Here is a 6,291-nt window from a genome sequence, read left to right as displayed (position 1 = left end):
TACCCTCTTAAGTTTTTCAAGTGTATTATTGTTGTCTATAGGTACAATGTTGTACAGCAGATCTCTAGAACTTACTCACCTTGTTTAACTGAAACTTTATACCCTGAATGTATAACTTCTCAAACCACCTTCCCAACCCCTGGCAATCACTATCATTCTTCAATTATATGAATTTGACTATTTTCAGGTACCTTATGTAAGTGGAATAATGCAATATTTTCCTTTCTGTGACTGACTTATTTCACTTAGCATAATATCTCAAGATTCATCCATGTTGTACATTGCAAAATTTCCTTCCTTTTTAAAGTTGAAAAGTGTTCTCTTGGATGTGTACACTACACTTACTTCATCAATTCATCTGTCAATTCTTAAATTTTTTAGGACTTGTTTTATGACCTAATATGTTTTATGAACTAATACCTTGGTGAAAGATCCATAAGCGCTTGAGAAGCATGTGTATTCTAGTGGCTGGAATGGTCTGTATACATGTATTAGGTCCAATTGATCTATAGCATTATTCAAGTCCTCTGGGGTTTTTTTTATTAATCTTTTGTCTAAATGCTTTATCCATTATTGAAGTGGAGTATTTAAGTCTCTTACTCTTATTATATTGCTGTCTATTTCTTTTTTTTTTTTTTTTTACGATTTATTTATTTATTTGACAGAGACAGAGATCCCAAGTAGACAGAGAGGCAGGCAGAGAGAGAGGGAGAAGCAGGCTCCCCGCTGAGCAGACAGCCCGATGCAGGGCTCGATCCCAGGACCCTGAGATCATGACCTGAGCCTAAGGCAGGGGCTCAACCCACTGAGCCACCCAGGCACCCAATATGTTGCTGTCTATTTCTTCTTTCAGTTCTGTCAATGTTTGCTTTATAAATTTAGGTGCTTTGATGTTAGGTTCATATATATTTATAATTGTTATATCTTCTTGTTGAACTGGCCCTTTTGTCATTATGTAATGACCTTCTTTACCTCTTTTCACAGTTTTTGACCTAAAGTCTCTTTTATCTGGTATAAGTAGAGCCACTCCTGCTCTCTTTGGGTTACTGTTTGCATGGATTATCATTTTCCAACCTTTCACTTGCAGCCTAAGTATGTCTTTAAATCTAAAGTGAGTTTCTTACAAACAGAATATAGTTGGGAATTTTTAATCCATTCAGTCACTCCAAATCTTCTGATTTGGGAGTATCATCTGAATGTATTCTCTCCCCCAAATTCATATGACAAAATCCTAATTCCCAAATGTGATGGTATTAGCAGGTAGACCTTTGAGAAGTGCATAAATCATATGAATGAAGCCTTCATGAGGCTCCCAAGAGGTTCCAAAGAGATAAGATAGGATAGATAGATAAGAGGTCCCAAAGAGATCTTTAGCCCTTTGCTGTATGAAGACACAGCAAGAAAATGCTGGCTATGAGTCAGAGAGAAAACTTTGCAAGAATGTGTCCTGCTGGCATTTTGATCTCAGACTTCCCAGCCTCCAGAACTCTGAGAAATAAATTTCTGTTAAATTAAAATGGATATCCGTTCTGAGATATTTTGTTATAGCGGCCCAAGCAGACTAAGACCGGGTGTTTAATCTATTCACATTTAAAGTAATTATTGATAGGGAAGGATTTACTATTGTTGTTTTTTAAGGTATTTTATGTTGGTTTTATAGTTCTTTTGTCTGTCTTTTCCTTTCTTGCTGTCTTCTTTTGTGTTTGTTGATATATATATAGCATATATATGTGATAATATTTTTTTTCATTTATTTATTTTCAGCATAACAGTATCATTATTTTTTCACCACACCCAGCGCTCCATGCAATCCTTGCCCTCTATAATACCCACCACCTGGTACCCCGACCTCCCACCGCCCCGCCACTTCAAACCCCTCAGATTGTTTTTCAGAGTCCATAGTCTCTCATGATTCACCTCCCCTTTCAATTTACCCCAACCCCCTCTAACTCCCCATGTCCTCCATGCTTTTTGTTATGCTCCACAAATAAGTGAAACCATATGATAATTGACTCTCTCTGTGATAATATTTTATATGTATATGTTTATTTATGTATTTTTGTCTTGGTATGCTTTGATTCCTTTCTTCTTTTTTAAAGATTTTATTTATTTATTTGACACAGAGAGGGAGAGTTCACAAGTAGGCAGAAAGGCAGGCAGAGAATGGGAGGGAAGCAGGCTCTCCGCCAAGCAGAGAGCCTGATGCAGGGCTTGAGCCCAGGACCCTGAGATCATGACCTGAGCGGAAGGCAGAGGCTTAATCCACTGAGTCACCCAGGTGCCCTGTTTTGATTTCTTTCTATTTTTCTTTTGTGTAACTTATATATATATATATTCATATGTATGTGTGTATATACATATAAAGATATTATTTGTATATATATATATATATATATATATATTTGGCTACCCTGGAGCTTATATATGTATATATATATTTGGCTACCCTGGAGCTTACATAAAATATCTTGTCTTTATAATAGTCTATTTTAAGCTGGTAACAACTTAAATTCAATCACATACGAAAACCCTACACTATAACTTCTCCCCCTCCACACATTTTATGTTACTGTTATTACGATTTTCATCTGTTCATATTGTGTATCTTTTAACATGTTTTTATTTAGTTATTTTTAACACTTTTTCCTTTTAAACTTTTAAACTAGAATTAAAAGTGACATATCAACCAGAATACAGTAATACAGCATTCTGTATTTGTCTATATATTTACTTTTACCAATGAATTTCATACTTTCTTATACCAGCATGTTGCTATTAGCATCTTTTATTTCAACTTGAAAAACGCTCTAGTATTTCTTATGAGACAAATCTAGTGATGAACTCCCTTGTGTGTGTGTGTTTGTGTATGCATTAAGGGGGGTGTTGTATATGTTTTGGTCTGGAAAAATCTTTTTCTCTCCTTCATTTTCAGAGGATAATTTTGCCAGATATATTATTCTTAGCTGGCAGGTTTTTCCCTTTAGCGTTTTGAATATACCCTCCCACTCTCTTCCGATTTGCAAGGTTTCTGCTGAAATATCCTCTTATGGGGGTTCCCTTGTATGTGACAAGTTTCTTTACCCTTGCTGATTTCAGATTCCTTCCTTGTCTTTGACTTTTTTGACAATTTGATTATAATGTGTCTCAGAATACAGGCATTCCTCAACTTATGATGGTTCAATTTATAATTTTTTGACTTTACAATGGTGCAAAGACAATACATTCAGTAGAAACTACACTTTGAACTTTGAATTTTAATCTTTTCTCAGGCTAGCAATATATAGTATGATACTCTCTCATGATGCAGGGAAGCAATGGCAAATCACAGTTCCCAGTCAGCCACACAATCACAAGAGTATATTTACAACCATTGTGTACCTATACAACCATTCTCTTTTCATTTTTAGTATACATTCAACAAATTACATAAATTTCAATAAAGTGAGATATTCAATACTTGTTACTCTTTGTGTTAGATGATTTTGCCCAACTGCAAGTCAATGTAAGTGTTCTGAACATTTTTAAGGTAGGCTATGCTAAACTATGATATTCAATAGGTTAAGTGTATTAAATATATGTTCAATTTATAATACTTTTATGAAAATGCCATCATAAGTTGAGGAAGATCTATAGATTTTTTTGAGGTTCATCTTACTTGGGTTTTTGTTGGGCTTCTTGAATCTAAATGTCCATGTCCTTTCCCAGATTTGGAAAGTTTTCAAACATTATTTCCTCAAATGAACTTTCAGGTCCTTTCTTTTTCTCTTCTTCATTTGGGATTCCAATAATGTGTATATTGGTCCTTTTGATGTTCAATTATTTCCCTAAAGCTTTCTTTGTTTTTTTCATTCTTTTTTCTTCTCTGGCTGAATTATTTCCAATGGCCTGTTTTCAAGTTTGCTGATCTTTTCTTCTACTTGATCTAGTTTATTATTGAACCCCTCTAGTGACTTTTTCAATTCAATTGTGTTCTTCACCTTCATGATTTCTATTTTGGTACTTTTTAATACTTTCTATCACTTTGTTGCAATTCTTTTTGTTCATGCATTATTCTCTTGACCTCAGTGAGTATCTTTATGACAACTATTCTGAACTTTCTCTCAGGTAAATCATATAATTCCATTTCATTAGGGTTGGTTTCTGAAAATTTATCTAGTTTCTTTGTTCAGAACAACTTTGCCTGATTCATTTCCCTTGATACTCTGCTGGTGTCTGGACATTAGACAAAGCAAGCACCTGTCCCAGTCTTCATGGACAGGCCTCATACAGAAGAACAGCTTCATCACTCAGCCCAGCTAGAGATTGTGGGGGCCTCTATTAACTCTTTCCCTACTCAGGAAGAAACAGGGAGCTGTACTTTTTGTCCTCTTGCTCTGTGCTGGGTTAGGGAAGCAGAAGGAGGTGTAACAATAGTGACTAACCATTCAAATCATTATTTCCATTCCTCCTCATTGGCTAGACTATGTTGGACCCATGAAAGCTCCAAGAGTGGCAAAATAGATGCCAGATCTTGGGGAAGCCCCAGAGAGGTTAGGATGCTAGATGCATTGATCAACTCTTTTCCTGTTCTGGAGGAAGCTGAGAATTGGGATTTTTTTTTTTAATCTGCTTCTCCTGTGCTAAGCTGAGAATCTATGGTATGCATCTACACACACATAACCTCCCATCCCAATCCTCTTCTAGCAGCTAGACTTTGCCAGACACATTAGACCTCCAAGATTAGTAAGACTGACAGATGTTAATTCTTTGGTCATCCTTAGGAAATTTGGGGCACTGGACACATGAACTCCCCGCCACCCCATTATGTATAGCTGAGAGCTGGCATTTTTCCAGATCCTAATCATTTTGTGCTGAACAGGGAAGAATCTGTCACATCTACCAGACCAAGCTGCCATCTCCATTTTCTCCCAGGTGACTAGGCTGTGCCAAACCCATCAGATTACATAACTGGTAACACAGAAGCTAGTCTTCTGGGTAGCCACCTCAGAAAAGTTGGGATGCTGTATGTACAAAACAGGACCTTCCTTCCCCTGAGAGAAAGTGGAGCCAAAGACTTTCTTCCCAATCATACAGCTATGCTAGGGACAAGGACTCCAATGAGAGGGGAATCCCAAGTTTTTCTACCAGTTTCAGTGAGTGTTTTGTTTGTTCTGGACACAGCCATCTTTCAATCAGTTTCTGGGTTACTCGCAAAGGGAATTTGTAATTGTTGTTGAATTGGTGTTTATGGGGAGAAGGCATGTCCAAGGTTTCCCCCTTCACTATCTTGCTTATGTCACATACCCCCAAAGCAACTTTTTCTGAATACATTCTAGTTGGTCAATATCTGTCCTATAGGACCTAATATGAAGCGCAAAACATTATCTGATGGTTTCAGAGTATAACTAATTGTGACTGCTCATTACCCAACCTTTGTTGCCCTTATTGGGAGTCAGAGCCTGAATTTATTTCTCTCATGGCTACTTCTCATGCCCTGTTAAAAGCCTTTAAGTATTTTTGACATAAATTGCTAGAAAATCATATCTTCCCCCATCCTGTCCTTCTGAGTAAATTTTATAATCTAAATGCAAAGTATATTTTATTGTTTTTTTAACTGTTCTCTCTTTAAATTCAGTAGTTGAGATAATTTTGTCATTTATTTTATTAGTTCTTTTTGGAGATCTGACTCACCTGAAAATTTGATGAGGAAGTCATCTATGCTTTTGAATAAAATATCTTTACCAACAAAGATTAGCAACAGATTCCTCAGAGGGAAAGAACCAAAAAGGGTGAGATAATACAGCCATAGGAAAGAAGGTTGACATTAAAATTCACTTCAAAGCTAATCATATCACCTGCTGTAGCCCTGCATCTTTGTTAATATAGCCCGCTTTATTGGAGATCCCAATGCAGACTTAGGGAGCCAGTAAATTCATTGCATATGCTATCTGAGATCATTCTCTTGACCCCATTTGCTTTATTCCCTTACCATTCAAAATGCCTAGGTGCTGCATAATGATTAGCTAACACATAATCCAAATAAACCCACTGATTGGGCCAAAAGGACAGAAGACAAAAAAAGGTCATTAAAAGTTTACAGTGAGTCAGATGAAGTCTCCAAATGAAGTGCTGTTTAGATAATTTCCCAGGCCAGGACTTACTCACTCCTCCCCACCCCAGAGATTTGAGTACTTGTTGGGCAAGTACTAACATGTGCTTTGGTATAGGAAGACCTGAGCCCAGGTCAGTCCAAGCTAGAACTATGACAAAGAAAGAAAATATTGTCTTAAACATCCACACTTTTCCTTTCCA

This window comes from Mustela erminea, chromosome 6 (assembly GCF_009829155.1).
Source record: "Mustela erminea isolate mMusErm1 chromosome 6, mMusErm1.Pri, whole genome shotgun sequence".
In the NCBI taxonomy this organism is placed as follows: domain Eukaryota; kingdom Metazoa; phylum Chordata; class Mammalia; order Carnivora; family Mustelidae; genus Mustela; species Mustela erminea.
The sequence above is the reverse complement of the archived record's forward strand: the minus strand, read 5'-3'. Positions refer to the sequence as shown.